Here is a 22,929-nt window from a genome sequence, read left to right as displayed (position 1 = left end):
TAGTTTTCTTAACCAGTTGCCTGGTCTTTGACACTCAGGTTGTTTCCAGATCTCTTTTTTATGGATTGAACCTCACAGATATTAAAGCTTTGGAATTTGCAGAGTCAAGTGAGGTTCCCTTATGTAAGGGAGACTCCATGATCAAACTCCATGGTAACGTGTGGGTGTGTGAGTAAGTTTCTTTTTTGGATTCTAAGTCAGTTTCCTCTAATTGAGAAGAAAGCAGCATAGAGAAGGCCCTGGGAAATTTTAAGGTAGTCTGGAAAAAAGAAATACAGGATAGCCTTTATGATTAGCTGATAATTAGCGGCTGGAGCGACAGCACAGCGGTAGGGCGTTTGCCTTGCAATACAGCCAACATGGCCGACTCGAGTTCGATTCCTCCGCCCCTCTTGGAGAACCCAGCAAGCTACCGAGAGTATCTTGCCTGCACGGCAGAGCCTGGCAAGCTAACCGTGATGTATTCGATATGCCAAACACAGTAACAACAAAGTCTCCAATGGAGACGTTACTGGGCCCGCTCGAGCAAATTGACTAACAACGGGAGGACAGTGATACAGTGATACGGTGATACAGATAATTAGCAAATCTTCAATAGACTTTTCTTTAGTCTTATGTTTTATGAGGATGGGCATTGTACTGGGACCGTCAGGTCGACATCATGGATCATAGTCCAGAAAGTGAGGAGGTGCATTTTACTTATTTGTTGATTTAAAGTAGAAAGCTGTGTAGATCATTACTTCTTTATAAACCTTCAAATATTTCAGAAGTAAAAATTGTATTTTCCTTAATGGATTTTTTTTTATTGATGATCAGGCTACTAGTGTCTTGTTATTTCTCAATATTTGTCCTCTTCTGACTCGAAAACAAGTTAACTTTTCTCTGTCAATCTCTTTTCTCTCTTTCTTTCTTTCTCTCTCCCTCCTGATTCTTAATATTTTTCTCTCCCTTCAGTATTTTTCACATATATATCTCCTGTTTCTACACGGTTTCCTATACAACCTATTACTTGTTTAATATATAGTTGTAATCTAGCATCCTAGGATATAAATTTGATTCATTTGAATTTATGTTTTCCCTCTAGTTTTGATTTCTTGATTCATCTATTAACATTGTAGAAACAATATATATCTTATAAGTGACTTGAGAAATAACTATCAAGTACAAGGTAATAGTTTTATGAAGAATTGTGAACTTTAATATGGTCTTAAATTTGGTTAACAATGTTTCCATTGTTTTGAGAACTTCATTGACTCTGTGTGTGGAATAGGACTAGGAAAAGTAAATTTGGAAAACCTTGAGAAGAAATCCAAAATAGATTTGTAAATATTAAAGTGTTAGTTTGATACTTAAAGTGTTAGTTTAATATTTATATTCAATATGAAACAATTAAGTATTAGTTAAAAACTATCTCAGCTAACCATAATTTTCATTGATATTTTGTGATTTATATTTACTGTTAATTATAATATCTCTTGCACATAATCCCAGCACCACACCCACCAACAGTATACGCACCCTCTTCCCCCAAGGAGAGGTAACAATTTTGCATGAAACAACTGCAGTTTCAGTCTTTACATTATCCCTTGTATTAGATTTCCAGATTAAATATTAAATTATTTTTAGTTTCTCTTTTTTAGAATCCTTCTTTTAATGATCCTGTCATAAAAGCACAGAATTTTTTTAACTTCACGTGAGGACTTTGTCTTATGTAGGGTGGTTTGGTGGTACCTCTATCTAACACTAGGTTTACTGTTTTCTTCATTCAGTACCCAGATACAGTCCATTACCATTTCAGGAGCCTATGCATTGTGTCTCTATTTGTTCTTACTGTGATCACATCTTTCCAATTCTGCTACTTCTCAGACAACGACAATTCCTCTTCTGCATGATTGCAAGTGTTCTTAGCAGAAACCCATCCTTCCCTTGTCTCAGCCCTATCCCCAACGCTTGATTTACCTTCCCTTTGTTATGATGATCAGGAGTGGCACACAAGTGGTTGGGGTGTTCTCTTTTTTGTGTGGAAGTCAGAGAAGGGGGTGCAATGCTCATGAGAGAATGTGTACTTTGTAGTGACATCAGGACCACTTATTACAGTAGCATGGAGATTATACTCATTGTGGAGTGGTGATAGAAACAAACTTCCAGCCTCATGCCTGCTTGCATGCCTGGAGCTTTGTCACTGAGTTTTGTTAACATATCCCTGGGTTTTATTATGTCTGTTCTTGATGGAAAGGAAATAGTGCATGTAAAATAATTCAGAACTTGGGCTAGAGCAATATTACAGAGGATAAGATGCTTGTCTTGCACACTGTCCACCGAGTTTCAATCCCTGGCACCCATTATGGTCCCCAGGGCCCGCCAGGAGTGATCCCTGAGTATGTCCTTAGTGCTGCTGTGTGTGGCCTAAGAAGCAGCATTTTCAAAATTAGATTTCATTTCTCCCACTAACAAAGCCATTAACCAGTCTCCTATTACACTTGGCTAAAAATCTGCACTCCACTCCACAGAAAATCAGCTATCCCCAGATTGTAAACTCCATGAAGTCCTTCTAGGATTATTTGTAAAATCTGTGCACAACACAGGCATGATGCTAGGTACTGTGAACATGGATAGTGGTTAATTATTGAATAAGTAATTAAGAATGAGAGAAAAAACCAGTTTTTTTTTCACAGGTATACATGTGATACATGTATGCATGTATATGTTATATAGTCTAATGGTGGGGCAGGTATTAATTTAATAATCACACAAAGCTATATTTAAAGTTCAGCACTGTTAAATGCATTGGAGTATAGATTTGAGATTTTAAGAAAGCATTTAACAGTGAAGTGTTACTAAGATAGCCGTGTTTAAAGTAATGAGGAATACTTAATTAAGTGTAATGATGAGATGTTTATGTGGGGAATGAGGAAAAAATGGTGTTGGTGCAAGAATTTTTCTGAATAAAAATGCCAAACAAACAAACGAAAGAGGATCGTGTTCAAAAGTTTAGATGTCAGAGGGCATAAGTTGTAACCATTTCTACAAAACCAAGAGGCTGTCATTTAAAGATTTTGAAATAAAAAACTGATAGAGGTGAAAATGGAAGAATTCACATGTTTTGTTTGTTGGTTGGTTTGTTTTTTTTGGGGGGGGAGGGGGTAAACCTGGCAGTCCTCAGGGGTTACTCTTAGCTGTACACTCAGAAATAACTTCTGGTGGTGATAGAGGGATCATGTGGGATGCTGGGCATCGAACCTGGGTAGACTGTGTGCAAGGCCAGAACCTTATCCACTATACTCTTGCTATAGTTCTGAGAATTCATAAGTTTTTAGTTTAGTGATTAGTTAGATGAAAGAAAATATAGTTGAACCAAGAGAGCTCAGCTCTAGTCTCAGTGGTACAAATTATTTGTTCAGTGTATGTGCATAAGAGTGAGACAGAATGAATGAGTCAGACAGCATACATTTGGCAAATCACTTAATGGGAATCACAGATGTCTTATCTGTAAAATAGAAATACTGATGGTGATGAAATTTAAATGAAATAGTGAAAGTACTTTGCAAATTATAAATTGGTATATACATGGTTACTATTTCTCAAGCATTTTTCTGTATCCTTTAGGATTAAATTCTAACATTCTCTGGCTAGATTGTCATTTTAGATATTTTTTTCTCACCATATAGGAAGCATTTGTTTCTTGTCTTCATCCTCACATAAAGCAAATTCTCTCACTACAATGCATACTCTTTAATAGCTAATTTGCTTCATATTTATTTTCTACCTTTATTAAACTTATCTTCCTTCCTTGTTCATTTCATATGATCCTCAGCAACTAAAAACTTTTTCTGTGCCTTTTATTTTGGATTAAATGTTATCTTTGAATACCTCTTTTCTATTCCCATATAATACCATGTCTAAGTGTATGTCCTTTTATGTATTTCATATTTCTTCATAGGAAAAAATTTGGTATTAAGCATTGTTATGCAGTCATTTAGGATAACTAATAATCTTTTACATTCTTCTTCTTTTACAACAATATTATTTCACATTTTGATTGTATTTCAGTATTATAAAAAGTGTTTATTTTAAATCCCAAAATTTGTACCTGTAGCATTAATTTTATTAGTTTTATAAATCTATAAGTTACAGATTGTATTTATTGTGAAATCATGTATGCATGATAAGTATGTAGAGAGACTATAAGTAAGTATGATACATAAACACATATGCAAATCATCACTCTTTAGTAAGTTTTACTGTATGTTGGCCTTCTGAGCATGTATGCACAATATGTATTAGTACTTACAGTGTGTACACATATATGTAGAATATATCTTCTACATGTGCATATCAGCATGCATCACCATGGGAAAAGTTGATTTGTAACACTTTGATTTAAGGAGAAGAAAATTCTTTGTTTTAACAGGAGGACATTGTCTTTTGCCTCTGGAAAGGAAATTTGTCCCAATTTCCTTTTGCGGGGAAGAAGACTGGCCTTCTGCCTGGGCCTGCTCCCCGTATTACCTGGGAAAATTATCAGCTAGATGAAGATTGAAATCTATTATGTGCTTTACAGATTCATCCTTTCCATGCATGTTTTCAATTTGGAGAAAACTTGTTAGATTGTAAAAACATTTAAATCTGAAAACTCCTTTTTAAATTTTGGCTTCTTATTCTGATTAATCTAGTGTATGTTTATATTTTAGGAGGGAATATATTTACATATTAACCAGAACCACTTAATGAAACATAAAATTCTTTGTCATTATTATTGTAATTAATCAAACTGGTGTTACCTTAATTTGGCCAAAATATAATAAAAACTAACATACACCTAATTTGAGTATATATAATTTGAATAATTTTTCCTTTATGTAAAATAAATTCATTTTTATTCATTTTATGCCAGTATCTGCTATAATTCACTAAATTTTTAATGCATCTATTTGAATTAGCTTGTTTTCTTCCATTTTCATTCATTTGATTATTTATGTCAGTCAGTTTATTATTTGATTATTTATGTCAGTCAGAGGAATCATGTTAGTGTAGAGAATGAATTATTCTCACTTTGATTAAAATGCTAAATTTTGTTGACTTGTAAGTGGGTCAATACTAATACAAAGATGTATTTCAAACACTACCTCAATATTTTAGTATATTTAAGCTTAACCTGTGAAATGTTTGTAAGTTGTACACCAGTATTCAAATAAAACAGTTGATATGGGTATAAGGATTATGAGAATCATGAAAATAATGGCCAAATAATTCATCTGATATATTCTTATGACTTCTAAATTGTATGTCAAAATTTGAAAGGTAAGTTAAACATTGCCAGTTCTATGTTATGCTAGAAAAAAACAAGGGAAAACACTGTACAATAAGTGCTTATGTATATGTATTAGCATGCATAAACTTATTAGACACACAGTGTGTTATCTTCTGCAAAGCATATGTGTTATATATTATATATAATGTTACATATATTATACATAAATATATCACTTTGTCTGGTTTTCCTATTAATTTGCATTTTCTCAATTCAGAAAATTTAGGGTGGCTGTTTAAATCTTAAAGTAAATAAATATATTGATAAATTACTTATTGAAAATATGCATAAAATAATCTACAGAAAAGTCTGTTTTATATGTTTTTTTTAAGATCACTTATAGTTAATCTTTCCTTTGGTATGAAAACTAAGACAAAAATTATTCTTAGTGTAAATGTGTGAAAAACATACATTTAACATATATTTATCTGCATTGTATGTTCTATCGAGCGGGTCATGATACATGGCAATAAAGCACTGCTTTTCTTCCTGACATTCTGATGAAACTTGCCTTCCTGATTAAAAAAAAATCTGCTTCTGAAAAAAATAATTTTGTACTAAAATTAATAATCAGAGCAATAATGGTATTCACCAATTTTTATCATTATACATGTTTAATACCAGTTTTACTTTCTTCTTTATCCTTTGTTTTTGCTGGGGTTCCAACGGAGGCCATGTGAATGGGCAGGCCCAACCATGAGCCATGTCCCTAACTTGTTTATTCATGTTCTTAAATGCCAAAACATTTTCAGTCCACGAAACATTTTGTATGTTAATATAAAGTAATATTTGACTCACTACTTTTATTTCTTTATTTTTAATTTCTTTTGACTTTTTAATTTCTCACTACAAGTATACTTTGACTCACCCCTTTTTTGTGGGGGATGGGAAATCCAAGCCAAATGAAATTTCTCCCTGACATTGTAATTTGTTGAGAACCAATGACAGGAGTCAGCCTGCTCCTCCCAATTCTCCAATTGGGGATACAATTTTGAGTGATGGCTCCTTTCTCATGCAACTTGAAAGAAAAGATGATCCCATGTCAACTTTATTTCTCCTCTGCTCCCGACAGTGAAGAGAACAGGTCTAAGGCAAAAGGAAATCTATCCTATGGAAGGGTGCCAATCTCCTGGAACATTGTTAATGGAGCCCCTGGACAGTTAAGGTCGGTGATTGCTGAACGGCACTGAATTTCAGTATTTAGGCCACTAAATCACACTTGGCTTGTGCAGCCATAGAGTCAGGGGAGGCTGCTGATATTATTCAGGACAGCAACCACAAAGTCTGTTTCTTTATAGAATATTTTCCCAGTGCTTTTGGAAACTCATCAAGTGTAAAAGTTAAGTGTTTTTTCAGAAAGTTGAAGATTTTTCTTTCCTTTCTATGGTGATTTTATCCTTCTGGTGAAATATGCCTCCAGTCACATATAAGCTACATATTTAATTGAGAAAATCACATTAGAATGAGTGTGGAGCATTATTGTGAGAAAAAGAAAGTCTTTAAGATTTGGGTACCAAATATTTGTATATCCAGAAAATTTGCTGAAAGTTATTCAAAATTAGTAAAAGATTAAAGAAAGATAAATACCACAGAGAGGTAAGAGAAAATTTTCTAAATATAAGAGAGAAAAAGAAATGATAGGGTCACTGAAGCATGATCAGAATTTCAAACAGAAATTTATATTAAAACGATGTCTTGATATAAACAGGAGGCTTGTACAATTGAATCATGGTGGGAAATAATAGATAATTAAATAGATCCTTATTTAATTCATTAGAAAGTTTTTTCCCCAATTTTTAACTTAAAAGGTTTGTATTATTGAAAAACTGTTGTGCATTGCCTGACAGACAATTCACATGGGAATAAAGGACAGCCACAGTTTGGTAATTTCTAAAATGGAGGAGATGTAGAAGCAACAGGAACAGAGTGTTTTTTCGAGGTGTCAGCGGAAAGATCTGGCTAACTGGAGCAAGCTGTGAGACTGCACAGCACACGTCCCTGAGGCTCTTCTGCTTTCCCACAAGGCGCCCTCAGACCCTGGCAGGGCCGGCACGCCTCAACGCTGACGTCACTGTCCCGGGTCCATAATTTTTAACTCCTATTACAGAAGCTTTCTCTTGCCTCAGTAAGCTGAAAATTCTGGGATTCTCTTCAAATGCACATAGCCTCACTGTTTTCTTAGCGAATGCCGAGTTTCAGTGAAGACTTACATTGATATTTCTTCAAATATTAGGTATGTAGTTGAACATGTTAAAATAAGTAAGTTGCAGAATCTCCTTTTCTTGAGTTTTTAGAAGCTATCTTTCTACCAGGTATAGTTATAGGTTCTATGACCTGACAGTCACGAATCTACAACCACAACCAATAGATTTCTATAATCAACTACTTATATAGGTTTATGTGTGGATACCAGTTAAGGTGATTGTATGATATAATAACTCATATGGAATATAGTGAAGATTTATTAGAATAGAAACACAGTACCAAAATTGAGTTTTCTATAAGAAATCTAGACATTAATTTTTGTCAGTGAACAGAGACCAGGTGATTGTGGTTTTATTACTAACAGTATATATATATATATTAATAATTGTAATGTATTACTGGTATCCACCTTTGGTTTTGTGTTTGAATTATTCAGATTTTACCAAACTCTATATTTATAGCTGCTGTATAATTATAATAATGTAAATTTAGTAAGCATCATCAATTATAAGTTAATACATATCCAGTTTGAAGACTCAGGATATAAAAGTGTCCTCTCTCAACCACTAGGTCTTTGGATTTCTGTACTGTTTGCATGTGTGATGGGTGAATTACATAAGACTGAGCCCAGTGGTAGGGTGTTTGCCTTGTGCACAGCCAGCTCCGCCGAGCTGGGTTCGATTCCTCTGCCCCTCTCAGAGAGCCCAGCAAGCTGCCGAGAGCATCTTGCCCACACAGCAAAGCCTGGCAAGCTACCCGTGATGTATTCGATATGCCAAACACAGTAACAAGTCTCATGATGGAGACGTTACTGGGCCTGCTGGAACAAATCGATGAACAACGGGAGGACAGTGCTACAGTGCTACATATTTTGGATGAGTGTTTGGGCCACACCTAGAAGTGCTCAGGTCTTGCTCCTGGCTCTGCACTCAGAGATCACTCCTTGTAATGTTGAGGGACCATATGGGATGCTGAGGATCAAACCCTGGTTGGGGTGCAAGGCAAGCTGCCTACCTGCTATACTACTTCTCTAGCCTTTCACTTACCTTTTTATAAACCATTCTCAGTCTTACTCTTATAACTTCATCAGTCTCTTATAAAATAGTATGTAACCATACTACTTACCCTGTAGTGAAAACTGTTCTGCATATTTGAAAATAAAATATGTATTCGATAAAAAAATCTTTATTTGTTGATGTGCAAGACAGATGGAGGATATAACAGTGTTTTATTTCTAAGTATGTGATTATTCAATGGAAATATTTTTCTCCTTTTTTTCTTATGAAACTTTACAATTTTGAGCAATTTTTTTCTGATTGTAGCCAGTGTTGAACCTCTCTGTTCTCTGTGGTCAATTATTATCTGCTGCCTTTGTTGGGGATATAATTGAAGAGGAAACATGGGAGAGGACTGACCACAGATTTAGAATTAGATGCTAAAAAGTGAATGAGTGTTAGTGATTTGTTTAGAATTTGATATAAATAGTTTTTCAACAGTGAATAAACTGTTAAGGAAACTTGTACTTTATGGAGGTAACAGGGAATGAGTTTTTTTGCTTGTGTTGGTTATTTCCTACCTCCTGTGTAGTCTCTATTTCCATCTCTCCCTCTGCTCTTCTTCCCACGTGATAACTCTTACACTTAGTTTGTATTGTTCCCATATTTTTAATAATGATTATTTTGTTCATATCTTTCCCATTCAAAAAGTGAAATATATTCATCGCACAGTCCTAAACTAATTATTGTAGCATCGTAGCACTGTCCTCCTGTTGTTTATCAATTTGCTTGAGCAGGCACCAGTAACGTCTCTATTGTAAGACTTGTTACTGTTTTTGGCATATTGAATATGCCACGGGGATCTTGCCAGGCTTTGCGATGCGGGCGGGATACTCTCGGTAGCTTGCCAGGCTCTCAGAGAGCGATGGAGGAATCGAACCTGGGTGGGCTTCGTGCAAGGCAAACACCTTACGGCTGTCGCTCCGGCCCAAACTAATTACGTTAGCAGTTTTAATCGACCTTTCAAACACACAGCATATTTGATCACCACCTTGTCACTAAGGTTACTGCTAAAGTATGTCACAGTACTTGTTTTATCTAGTTTTCTTATTGCTACCTCAGTGTTTTGAGTTTGGGGTTTCCCTGTGCATTTAGGGCTGTATTTTCTCTTTCCTTTTTTTATTTCCTTTGGCATATGTTTTTGCTCTTTCTTTTTTTAATGCTATTGTCTTTTCTTGAATGCAATCCACTAAGCCTCTACTTAGACTCTAAGACTGACCCAAGTCCACTTGAATCTGTAGGCTTCTGTCCAAGCTTGAATCTTAGTACAGGAGATCACATTTGCAGCATTTTCACTTACTGCAGACAGCTCAGAATCTTTGCCATCAAACCAACTTCCTAGTGAGATCCAGTGCATACTAAATACCTCACCCTGCTCCACTAAGCAGCTTTTAAACCCCAGGCAGCCTATTCTCATGGCTCATGGGGAGGAAGATACAGGGTTCTCTTATAGAAAATCTATATTTGTTTAATCCTTAGGGATTTGTTTAAATCTACAAGGCTATCCTGTGACAGTATCTTTTAAGAGACAGTTTTAAAGGCAGACACAAATGGGAGCCATGTCTGTACTGAGAGTTAACAGTCATTAACTGTATTCTAGATCACATAATATAAATGAATATATATATTTAAATCGAACAGTAAGATTGTAGATATATTAATTGCCATGAAACCAGAAGACTAAGTATCATCCTTTAAGATTGTACATTTGCCTAATTTTACTTTGTATAATTTGAGATTTTGGTATATATACACATACTTAGTAATTGTATATTATTATATCTTCTTGATGGATATTTTCTTTTTTTATTGCATAATGTCTGTCTTTGCTCCTCTTAAACTTTTGACTTAAATGTCATTCTTCATGTCAACACTAACGTATCTTATTTCTTTTAAATTTGAGTATTCCTAGTCCCATCCAAATTTTATACGCATTTATTTTTTACTATTTATTTATTGTTATAGAGAATTTTCAAGGTTTAGCAACACACCTATGTCTGTGTAATAGCCATAGCATCTACCACCAAAACTACAGTGCCATTCCACCCGCAAGAAGACCCTGCTTCTCATTACTTCCATCATTCCTTTTTTTGCCCATAGTCATCACCAGAATTTTTACAACTCTGGGAGTTAGTTTCGTTCATTAATTTGTCTTAGTTTATTTCCTTTCATGTTCCATAGAAGCCACATTTTCTCTTTGAAAAGGCAGTTATTTTGCATTGTCTAAGAGGCATTTCTTTTACGCAGACTAATACTTTTTTAGTTTTTAAGTCACTCTGATAATTCCTATCTCTTATAGAAAGTCGTTTTTTTTGTGTATGCAGGTACATTTACTTATAACATTTTTTTCTATTGTTCATTCCCATGATCTTTCTTACTTCCATCTTTTCCCTTTTGCTACTTGCTTTGAAAGAAAGGTATTTCTTTATTGCCTTGTTTTTTGAAAGCTCTATCTTGTAAATATATAATTTTAGTTCTCACTTTTACATTTCACAGTACACATCTATTGTATATATTCATTTTTTAAAAAAATTTTCATCTTATTTTTATAAAGTTGTTCACAATAATTCATTACATTTAATATTTGAACATCAATACCACCACCATTGTACCTTCCCACCGCCATATTTCAAATGTTTCTACCCCAAATCCCAAACTGCAATCCCCAAGGCAGAACCAAAACAATCAATTTTGTATTGCTTTTTATGAATAATCTGCTAAAACTGGTCTAATAAACTTTCCTTAGAGGAAAGTGTGTGAAGATTGTTGTATTTCATCCTGTAGCCATTAAAGCCTTGTATAGGAGATGATTAACATGTTTGTTAAAGGTTGAACTTTGTGTGCTTAAATATATACTTTTGCCCATGAGGTTGGTTACCTTGGTTACCTTGGTCTGCTTTAAACCTCATCAAATGTTGTGTGCTACTCTTGGTACATCAGTGGTGTAGAGTATGAGAGTTCACACGTGCTCCAGGAATTCTAAAATTTAGAATGATTATATAGCAGATTCACTCATGGGTGAGGCTTGTCCAAGAGTGTGGAGAGCAGCTGTGAGCATGGTGGTAGTTGAATTCTGGAGGTTTTTGGCTGCTGGGACTCTGTTGGGGTGGGGAGGGGAACTCACCTGCGCCCCCCCCAGTTGTCCCACTGAAGAGAGCCTGGCTAGGAGTCTGGAGGCAGCTCTGCGATGTGTCATTCTATATTTATACTTATTTCTCGACATTTTAAGTCTAATGTGCATTTATGTTTTCCTGAATATAATTTAGTATAAGGTTACACACATTCAGAATAATTATTATTGTTGTTAATATTAAGTTTTAATTTTCTTAATAAAATGTTTTAGTTAGTACTTTATAGAAAATGTCTAATGGCATTAAAACTATTTTGTTTCTCTTTTATCCTGTTTCATCCACATGGATTGATTCTCATGAGAGCTGAAGAATGTACTTAAATAATTGATTCAGTTATAGTCTGGGAGTGGCTTTATTTTCATTTCATCTTTTGAATAATATTTTAGCTGGGCACAGAAGTATTAAATTGCTTTTTTTCACCCACCACTTTGTCTTTTGCCTAGAACACAACAAACAACGTATTTTTATTTATTTAATTTATTTTTTAATTTTTATTACTGAGACATCATGAGGTACAGTTGTAGACTTACAATTTTTTGGGCTTGGGTTTTTAATTATACAATGATCAAATATCCATCCCTCCACCAGTGCCCATTTCCCACCACCACGGATCCCAGTGTCCCTCCCACCCCCCATCATCCCCATCCCACCCTGCCTCTGTGGCAGGGCATTCCCTTTTGTTCTCTCTCTCTTATTGGGTGAACAACGTATTTTTAAATATTTGAATTTTATTAGATAACTGATGGAACCTATCTGTTGTTATTCATTTTTTCATGTTTTTATTTTTATTTCTATATTTGTAATGTTACTGTTTTTTCAATGCCAGAGATCAAAGTCAAGGGCCTTATACAAAAAGTCTTTATATCAGATCCACAGCCTGGCCCTTCCTTTTTTAGAATTTTAATCTGTTATACTTACATTTTTTGTTACATTTTAATATTAAATGTAACAGATTCAAACAGTTCCTGTTTGAGGGAGACAACCAAGAAATATCACCCTTTTTATTTTTCTATGTGAAAGAACAAAACCAACTTTCCATAATTGTTCTTATGTATAGAAAAAAATGATGCTCAAATGATACTCAAATTGTTTGATTGTTGGTATTAATGTATATTGGGATTCTGGGGAAAATCCTGCTGTGGGACTATTTTAGAGGAGAAGATGTTGAAGATTCCTTCCCTCAGCTCAGGCTCCCAGGGAGACTTGAGTCCAAGCTCTGCTGCCTCAGTGTCTGCCATGCTTGAACTCCAGCACTCCACACATCTAAACTGGAGCAGAGGTTTCAGCAAACAAAGCAACAGGCTCACAACACCCTGTGTTAATTAGCCAAATTGCCCAGCCTTCAATTTAAAATCCTGAAAGAAGCCCTGTAGGGCAAACGAAGAAATGAAAGCTGCTTACTTAATTCAGCACAAGGAAGTAGATACAGGATATTTAACAAAATGAAAATCAGAGGAATTCGTCATGAATGATGGAGCAAAATATAACTCCAGATTTTGGAAAACTGAGACCTGGAGAGTTTTTACAGTGGGTAAGACACCTATGATGCATCTGCCAATACAGATTACAATCGGGTTCTGCACCAGGCACTGTCAGTAGTGATCCCTCTGTGCAGAGCTAGGAGTATGCCCGAGTCTGGCCTAAAAAATAAAATGAATGAATGAATGAATGAATAAATAAATAAATAAATAAAACCTAGGGGAAAGTGAAAATATAACAAAACAGGCTACTTGGTTTAAAGAGAATTTAAAGCAAAGAGTATAGTTATATTAGCACTGTCCTCCCATTGTTTATCAATTTGTTCCAGCGGACCCAGTAACGTCTCCATCGTAAGACTTGTTGTTACTGTGTTTGGCATATGGAATACATCACAAGGAGCTTGCCAGGCTTTGCCATGTGGGCAAGGTACTCTCAGTAGCTTGCTGGACTCTTGGAGAGGGGCGGAGGAATCGAACTTGGGTCAACCGCGTGGGCCGCGTGCAAGGAAAAAGCCCTAGCCGCTATGCTATCGCTCCAGCCCTGTAGTTAAGTGGAATAAAATAAGCAATTGATATACAAAATTAGAATTATAAAACATGGACAAAGAAGATGAAAAATTTGGAAAGAATAGAATTGAAAGTACAATAGCTGGATTAAAAATTACAATAGGTTGTTTACTTTTAGCCAGCCAGTAACTAATGAGCTGGAAAGTAGGACAGCAGGAAACACCCACACAGAAAGGCAGTAGAAATTGGCTCTGAGAGATGTAAATGAGTCTGATATTAGCTAGCATCTTGTTCTCAGTAGTAATCCTTGGTGTGATCCCAGTTGTGTGAGTTAAATTTGTGCCTTTGGTGCTCTGGAACCAAATTGTGGATATAAAAAAGACTACTTTATCCTCCCCGTGGCATATTCAATATGCCAAAACTGTAACAAGTCTCACAATGAAGACGTTACTGGTGCCCGCTCGAGCAAAAGGATGAACAACAGGAGGACAGTGTTACAGTGCTACAGTTCAATGACACATGTGTCTTTTCCCACCTTTCCATTTTTTGCCTTCAGCTGTCATTTTTTTTTCAAATTTCAATCAAAATTTTGTCCTGATTGACATAGACTACACTTATGGAATGGCTGATAGAAACAAATGAAAGGATGAACAGTCAAAGGCAGATTATTATAGATCCATGGCAATCACACTTGCTATTCAAACAGAGACACTTTGGACTGTGAAAAGAAGCACTACTAGTAATTATAGAGCATAAAAATATGAGCTGGATAATTACAGAAAAATAAAAATGGATAATAAATTTTTCTATTACTGACAAATTCTCCTTTAGTTTTTTTTAAATGTTTATTTTATATTTTGTGCCATACCCAGTGGAGCTCAGGAAACTTCTGGTCATTTTCAGTGACCACTTGTGATGCCAGGATTCAAAAGAGAATGTGCAAGGCAAGTGCCCTAAGCTTTATTGTCTCCATAGTCCCTCTTCTTTAGTGCATATAAATGAAGACTCAGACTCAGTATCATATACAGTTTTTACATCTGTGTCTATAATCAGCTCAAAATTGTAAGATAGCTTTCCTGCATTAGACACACACACACACACACACACACACATACACTGTGTGTATACTGCGTGAAGACCAGTATAAATGGAAAACTTTGAGTACAAGGTGATAAGGAATTATGGCACATGAATAAATCAAAATTAATTTTATTAATTAATTTAGATAATTTTAGAGTTTTCTTAAAATAGTCATCATATTGCTTTTCATGGTATTGAGCCCAATTTCTCAGAATAATAGACATAGGAATGTTAGAATGAAAGTATACTCATTGTTTGGCAAATTATGTGGTAGCTTTGTGAATGAATCTTATATGTAATCTATGAATCTTACATATGTAGGAAGAGTTCATGAGAGGTATACCTTGAAAATACTGAATGTATGAGCATGTAGAACCTTAAACATAGCAACTTTAATCAAGGAATAAAATTTCAAAACTTTAAACTTCTAAAACATTATGCATTATAGAATTTGAATATTATATATCTACTTGCTCTGGATAAAATATGACAAAATTATTTATAATTTTTCTACAGTCTTTGAGGTCCTAGGACTCTAATGTATTTTAAAATACAATCATTACTAGTTCCTCAGGGAAAATACATTTAAATTATAAATTTCTATAACTTTATTGGTACAGAATCCAATAAAGTTGTGTGTCCAAAATCGCATGTGTGTCTGTGTGTGTGTGCACATGTGTATATGTGTAAGGAGCAGAAACATACTTTAGTGTAGGGTTTGGAACATACCCAGTAGTACTCAGGTTACTCCTGGCTCTGCTCAGGAATCACTCCTGTTGGGGTTCGGGGAACACTGTGTGGTGCCAGGGATTGAACCTGGGTTAGCCACATGCAAACAACCTTGGCTAAACAACCTTGCCATTTGTATTATATTTCTGAGCCCTGATTACCAAACTTTCTTGTGTCTATTCATTAGTATGACTGGAGCCTAAATCCAGTGCCTTAGACCACTCGGCCACGCTACCTGGCAAGTTCCCCGTGACGTATTCGATATGCCAAACACAGTAACAACAAAATCTCCAATGGAGACATTACTGGGCCCTCTCGAGCAAATTGATGATCAACGGGAGGGCCTTTACCTTTACCTTTACCTATTCATTAGTATATTTAATCAAACCAATATAGTTCTTAGCTTTCTCTTTTTATAATAAACTCATGACATCATTTTGGTTAGATAGGAAAGTCATCTCAACTTTTGTTTGTTAGAGAGTTTCAATTATTTAATAAGTGCAGGTAATTAAGACATTAAGAATTAAAGTGGTTCCAAGAAGAACTCTGAGCCTGAACTGCAGTGTTGCCTAGGTTTCTGAGTTTGAATTTCAACAAAAGCGAAAAGATCCTGCTGCTAGTTCTTTCAATTTATTTGTGTGATTCAGTGTATTGAGAGTTTAATCTGAAGTAGAGACTGAATAATTATATAACAAATTAATAAGAGTAATTATAGAACGCAAATATTCTTTTGCTTCTTTTGTTTGTTTTGGTTTCTTTTTAGGGGAATTGGGCACACCCAGCAATGCTCAGGAGTTACTCCTGGATTTGCACTCAGAAATTACTCCTGGCAGTGTTCAGGAACCAATTGAGATGCTGGGGATCAAAGCTGGGTCAGCTTAGTACAAGGAAAGCACCCTACCTGTTACTATAGCTCCAGCCTAATCCTTTCACTTCTTAATCAAATTGCAATTACTGGATCACCTAATGGAAGGATGTAAATGTGCATTTTTGCATATGTATATTAATTTAATAACAATGTGACTATAGTATAAGTAAGGATTATTGTATACATGTCCACACACACATATGTGCACGTGCACGCACGCGTGCGTGCGTGTGTGTGTGTGTGTGTGTGTGTATAATTGGGGAAGGGGAGAGGGTGAAAGAAGACTAATAGGAATATATGTATGGAGTTAATGCCCTGGAGACTGGAAAAATGGTGCGGAGGTTAAGGCACATGTCTTATGTGTGCCTGACCAGTTCCACCCACAGCACAACATTGTCTTCCTGTCTTTCTGGTGGTTTTGCCTGAGGATTGCTCGCTGTCTATCTGGAGGAATGCCAGAACCCTGGGGATGCTTGAGGTATTATATGGCACTATCGAATGGAGCCTGAGAAACACTGTATTCTTTAACTTCACATTTTACCATTGGCCCAGGCGGTTGAGAATCTCTAGGAGAGGTCCTCAGTTTTCCTGAGCACTGCTTGGGAGATCTCCCCAAAGTCAGTAGTCTCAAAAATGTATTTTTTTTATTGTTTTGCATGCTAATGTAGACATTAAAGGAGTTATTACAGTTTTTATTTTACTTTTACAAATACTTAACCACCTCCCTTTGATTGTAAGTCATATCAGAAAGAGATGATACAAACCCAGATTCTTAATCAAACACAATACTAGGAATATTTAGACATCAGGTAGCCATGATTATTTTATAGATAACAAAATAACTTTGGAAGGTTAAAACTCATTCCACATTAGTTTATTTTTTAAAGAATTCGCTTTTTGTGTTCAAATATCTCCAATTTTTAAAGTATTTCTTTGTAATGGGATATAAATGATAGATAGATAGATAGATAGATAGATAGATAGATAGATAATAGATAGATAGATGCTACTATTTTGGTTTTGTGTAGTTTTCTTTCTTTCAAAATAGTTTTTAACTTGTCATGGGGTATCACTCATCACATAGTTCTTGTGGGCCACTGTGACCAATAATTAAACTAAACTTGTGCTCCACTGTACCTCGAGCCCCATTTTTATTTTTATGTTAAATAAAATATTTTTCTTGTATATCTGATGTGTTACAAAAATAAAGTTCTTGTGAATGTAAAAATATTAGGTTATTTATCTAGTGCAAATTGGTTCCTAGTATGTAGCTTAGGGTACATAATAGGACCTCAGTAAATACTTGTTGAATAAAAAATTCAATGAATTTTTTGAATTTTAATAATACTGCTAACAAACTAAATATTATAAAATCCATTTTAAAAGTTTCCGGGGCTGAGGCGGTCACACTGTGACACTACTTCCACTACCCAGCCGTCGCCACACTCCAGGACGCTTTCCGGACCCGCGCGGCCGCTTTGTGGCCAAGGGACACATCATAAGACACTAAATACCCGTCTTCTGGAATTGTCGTACCATATTTGATAGGGTTCAAATATGGTAACACCTACAAGGGTGATTAGAGGTCACCCCAAAAGCCTCTATACCTCTCGGAAAGACTGGCAAGCTACCGAGAGTATTCCGCCCGCACGGAAGAGCCTGGCAAGCTATCCGCTGTGTATTCGATATGCCAAAACCAGTAACTACAACTGGTCTCATTCACCTGACCCTGAAGGCTTCACCGACAGGGCAGCACTGAGAAGGATGAGAAAGGAGAGGCCGACAAAATCTCAAGGCCGACCTAGGCTGCCACAACGAAGGAAGACAAAAATGATCGTCTGTACTTTCGATGCACGTACGCTAGCATCAGATGCATCCATCGAGGACCTGATGGTACAAGCACGAATGATCAAGTACGACATCATTGGTCTGACCGAGACAAGAAGACACGAATCTCACCATGCCGTTTTCGACACTGGAGAAGAATTGTTCCTCGGAACATGCGATAAAAGAGGTGTTGGAGGCGTCGGTGTCCTTGTCAACACAAACTTGGCCAAGAGCATTGATTCATTCGAATGCCTAACAACCCGAATCGGACGTTTACATTTGAATAGATGTGGCTCACTGCCTGCAGTTTCTATCTTCCTTGTCTACGCACCAACATCTCATTATGATGAAAGAGAAATCGAGAAGTTCTACATGGAGCTAGAGAAGTTCTATAAAGAAGACCACACCTTCTACAAGATCATTGTGGGTGATTTTAATGCCAAGATAGGACCGAGAAGAACAGCTGAAGAACTTCACATCGGGACCCATGGTCTAGAATGGAACGAACAGGGTGAGAGACTGTCTGAGTTCATCATGTCGACCAAGACCATTCATGGTAACTCACAGTTCCAGAAGGCAGAATCTAAACGATGGACATGGGAGTCTCCCGGTGGACGATTCCACAACGAAATAGACCACATCATATTCAATCGACGGTTTTGCCTGACTGATGTCGCTGTTGTCCCAAAATTTCGAACGGGATCGGACCACCGTCTCCTTCGTGCAAAATTCTACTTCACAGAGCGGGGAGAAAGGGCTGCAAAGTTCAAAAAGAGAACTCCCAGAACGACCACCAACTGGGAACTCTTTGGTACTATTGCGGCAACATGGGAAGATGCCATTGTTGACAACATTGACGAGGAATACGATCGACTGGTTCAGCACCTCCATGAATGTGCGAGGAACGCCAAGAGAGAGATAGCCACAAAAAGTCGCCTATCTTCGAAAACTCTTGAGCTAATTCGCCAGCATGGTTTGGCGCATGCCTCAGGCAACCGCAAGCTAACGTCCGAGCTTGCAAAGCAGTGCAGAGATGCGATCAAGGAAGACCTCAAAGAGAGAAGAGCAGAAGTACTGGTAGATGCGGCAGAAGCCGGGAAAAGTATTCATAACGCCCGCCTGTCCTTCGCCAACTATAAGACCAAGATGACTGCCCTCCGACGTCCTGATGGATCCATCACATCCTCCAGAACGGCAATGGAGAAGATTATCCATGACTTCTACTCAAATCTCTTCGATAGCCATGTCCACTTGCCGACATACCAAATTCCACAGGATGGGTATGTCGTTCCCAACGTTCTCCCTTCCGAAATCCGACACGCCATTTCGTCAGTAAAGAAGCAAACAGCACCCGGCCCAGACAAGGTCAGACCTGAACACCTGAAGAACCTGCCGTCAGTACTCATCAATACACTGGCTCTGCTCTTCACTCGCTACCTGTCTGAATGCAAGGTTCCATCTCAATGGAAAACCAGCAGGACCATACTACTGTTCAAGAAGGGAGACATCCATGACATTGGCAACTATTGCCCGATCTGCCTATTGTCTGTCATCTACAAGTTGTTCACTCGAGTCATCCTGAATAGGATTGGCAGAACACTAGATGAAGGACAACCATGTGAGCAAGCAGGGTTCCGCAAAGGATTCAGCACCATCGACCATATCCACACGATAACCAAACTCATTGAGGTTTCTCGGGAGTTCAAGATGCCGCTCTGCTTAACGTTCATTGATTTAAAGAAGGCCTTTGATTCTGTTGAGACGGAAGCGGTCATTGAAGCCCTAGCCAATCAGGGCATTCAAGCCCAATACATCAGGATCCTCCGTGAGCTGTATTGCGGATTCACTACCAGGATCTCACCATTCTACAAAGAAGTGATCGTTGATGTCAAGAGAGGGGTGCGGCAGGGTGATACCATTTCACCAAAACTCTTCAGTGCCACCCTCGAGAACATCATGCGACGACTGGAATGGGAAGGAATGGGAGTGAAGATAGATGGTCGGCAACTACACCACCTCCGCTTTGCTGATGACATTGTTTTAATAACACCAAACATCAGCCAAGCGGCACAAATGCTGGCTGACTTTGACCGTGAGTGTGGAAAGGTAGGACTACAGCTGAATCTTACGAAGACAATGTTTATGAGAAACAGCCTTGTTCCTGACGCCCCATTCGCTCTCAATGGAACGACCATCTCCGAATGCAACAGCTATGTGTACCTAGGTCGAGAGGTCAACATGAGAAATGACCTGGCACCCGAGCTGCGCAGGAGGAAGAGAGCGGCTTGGAACGCCTTCAAGAACGTCGAAGAAATAGCTAAGAGGACGAAGAACCTCCGGCTCCGGGCACATCTCTTTGATTCCACTGTTCTTCCTGCATTAACATATGCCTCAGAGACCTGGGCCCTACGCAAACAAGATGAGAATGCCATTCAGGTCTCCCAAAGAAGAATAGAAAGAGCTATGCTTGGAATATCACGTTTCACTCAAATGAGAGAACGAATCCGGAGTTCTGACATCCGTCGACGATCAAGGATCAGGGACGCTGTCTCATTTGCCAAGGTGTCGAAAATCAGATGGGCTGGTCACGTAATGAGATTTAAAGACGACCGTTGGACTAGAGCTGTTACTGATTGGATTCCACGGGATGTCAAGAGACCGCGTGGCCGCCCACCTACCAGATGGTCAGACTTCTTTGTCAAGGTCATGAACGATCGGTTTGAGGCCCTCCATGTTCCCGGAGCAAAGAGATGCCATTGGGCTACACTAGCACGCGACAGGGACAAATGGAGACGTTACTGGCGCCCGCTCGAGCAAATCGACGACTAACGGGAAGTTAAGTGATTAAGTGATTAAGTTTTAAAAGTCAAGTTAACTGGGCTGGAGAGATAGTGATGGTTGAAGGCACTTGCCTCTACATGCGTCTGACCTTCATTTAATTCCTAAAAGCAGTCTTGGGCACCACTAGCTATAACTCAATGCAGAAGCATTGAGAGAATTCCTTCTCTCCCCCAAATCAATCTAATAAATCCAGCCCCTTTTCGATTTTTGTTAAGTTCTTTCTGAAAAGCTACTAGTGTAACTCACTAATTATTTTAGCCAAGGTAATTAATTCTATGAAAGTCAGATTGCTGTTTTCTAGGCTGACAGCTTAAATTAGTAGGTTCAGTCTTTATTGTGGCAACTAGAAATCCTTTTGTAGAATAGACAGGTGTAATGATCAATGAGGGCTGGAGCGATAGCACAGCGGTAGGGCGTTTGCCTTGCACACAGCCAACATGGCCAACCCGAGTTCGATTTCTCCGCCCCTCTTGGAGAGCCCGGCAAGCTACCGAGAGTATCTCGCCCACACGGCAGAGCCTGGTGAGCTCCCTATGCCAGACACAGTAACAACAAAGTCTCCAATGGATATGTTACTGGGCCCGCTCGAGCAAATCGATGATCAACGGGAGGGCCTTTACTTTACTTACTTTACTTAATGATCAATACAGCATCTATACTAAGGCAGGTAAGAATGAAAAAAATTTAAAAAATTTTTTTTATTTTTATTAGTGAGACACCATGAGGTACAGTTGTAGACTTACAATTTTTTTGTGCTTGGGTTTCAATTATACAATGATCAAATACCCATCCCTCCACCAGTGCCCATTTCCCACCACCACAGATCCCAATATCCCTCCCACCCCCCATCCCCCCCATTCCACCCTGTCTCTGTGGCAGGGCATTCCCTTTTGTTCTCTCTCTCCTATTGGGTGTTGTGGTTTGCAAAAGAGGCAATGGGTGACAATCATGTTTGGTCTATAGTCTACTTTCAGCATGCTTCTCCCATCCTGGGAGGATCCTCCCAACACCTTTATTTGGTGTTCCCTTCTCTATCTGGGCTCCCTTTTCCCCTAGCATGTGTGGCTGGCCTCTAAGCCATGGAGTAAAATTCCTGGTACTAATCTCGGCCAAAGAATGAAAATTTTGTAAGACAGATGCAATTCTAATAAAGAAAAAATATAATCTTGTGGTGGTAATAAACGTGGTAAGAAGTATGGAAAATATAACAAAAGAGAGAGAAAAAGTGGACAGAGAGAGAAAGAGAGAGACAGACAGAGAGTGAGAGAAAGAGACTAGAATGCCATGTGCCATCTTATTGGTATAGAATATTTAGTTGGTAGCAAAATTACTATTGTTATAATTGTGTGTTTGATCCATCTATGTTGGTTAGCTGTGGAATTAATTTTATGATATGATTATTTCTGTTTGAACTCCATAGCACAGCGGTAGGGTGTTTGCCTTGCACGCAGCCAACATGGCCGACCTGAGTTCGATTCCTCCGCCCCCTCAGAGAGCCCAGCAAGCTACCGAGAGTATCTCGCCCGCATGGCAGAGCCTGGCAAGCTACCTGTGATGTATTCAATATGCCAAACACAGTAACAACAAAGTCTCCAATGGAGACGTTACTGGGCCCACTCGAGCAAATCGATGAGCAATGGGAGGACAGTGACAGTGACAGCGTTTATTTATGTTGATTTAAATCTTAAAATCATAATTTTCTTTTTTTAAGGGGTGTGGGACTGAGTCAGATGCTTAGGGACTATCCCTGGCTTTATGCTCAGGAATGTTCCCTGCAGATGTTTGACGGGGGCATCACATATGGTGCTAGGAATGAAATCATGGCCAGCAGCATGCAAGAAAGCACCTTGCCCCCTGTGCTATCTCCCTAAGATCACAGTTCTAATTTTTGCAGTAG

General features: G+C 37.8%; 1 protein-coding gene across 1 annotated transcript in view; it reads left to right on the top strand.

Moving 5' to 3' along the window:
* The window catches only part of EYA4 (EYA transcriptional coactivator and phosphatase 4), a 297,621-nt gene that overhangs the window by 60,826 nt on the left and 213,866 nt on the right, over positions 1–22,929 (top strand). The gene's annotated exons all lie outside the window — the stretch shown is intronic.

The sequence above is a fragment of the Sorex fumeus genome, unplaced genomic scaffold, assembly GCF_029834395.1.
Source record: "Sorex fumeus unplaced genomic scaffold, SorFum_2.1 ptg000061l, whole genome shotgun sequence".
Taxonomy (NCBI): Eukaryota; Metazoa; Chordata; class Mammalia; order Eulipotyphla; family Soricidae; genus Sorex; species Sorex fumeus.
Note: the sequence above shows the minus strand (reverse complement) of the source record. Positions and strands in the feature narration are given on the sequence as shown.